Below are 413 nucleotides of genomic sequence, written 5' to 3' on the forward strand. Positions count from 1 at the left end.
GAGGGGGGGGGGTAGGAGGGATGCTCGGGTGGTGGTGTGAACCGATGCGGCGTATCGCGGATCAGTGTTATCACTCGGGCTCATCTGCCCTTGTCGGCGCAGGGCCGGGGCGGGGCCACATCCCTTGGAGCCGCCGCCGGGCCTCGGCACGAGTCAAGGGGAGAGCAGGGCACCGCGAGGCGAGCCGCGAGGCCCTGACCCAGCTCTACTGAGGCTACACACACTTCAACTCACGTCTCTGTTCTCTTTTTCCTCCCCTCTCCTCGGGACCCTCCCTGCACTGCTCGTCAGCGCGCTCCCGTCTGGCCCGGGGATGCCGGCCCGGCGCGCCGCGCTGCGCAGTGGGTTGCCTGCCTCCCGGGCGCGCCCCACCCCGCCCCGCCTCGCCCCACCCCGCCTCGCCTCGCCCCGCC

At 72.4% G+C, this 413-nt stretch overlaps 1 protein-coding gene across 1 annotated transcript in view; it reads right to left on the reverse strand.

Moving 5' to 3' along the window:
- Positions 1-413, reverse strand: part of LOC113214623 (adenylate cyclase type 3) — a 59,619-nt gene that overhangs the window by 21,610 nt on the left and 37,596 nt on the right. The gene's annotated exons all lie outside the window — the stretch shown is intronic.

This window comes from Frankliniella occidentalis, unplaced genomic scaffold (assembly GCF_000697945.3).
Source record: "Frankliniella occidentalis isolate FOCC.00 unplaced genomic scaffold, Focc_3.1 Scaffold5, whole genome shotgun sequence".
NCBI lineage: Eukaryota > Metazoa > Arthropoda > Insecta > Thysanoptera > Thripidae > Frankliniella > Frankliniella occidentalis.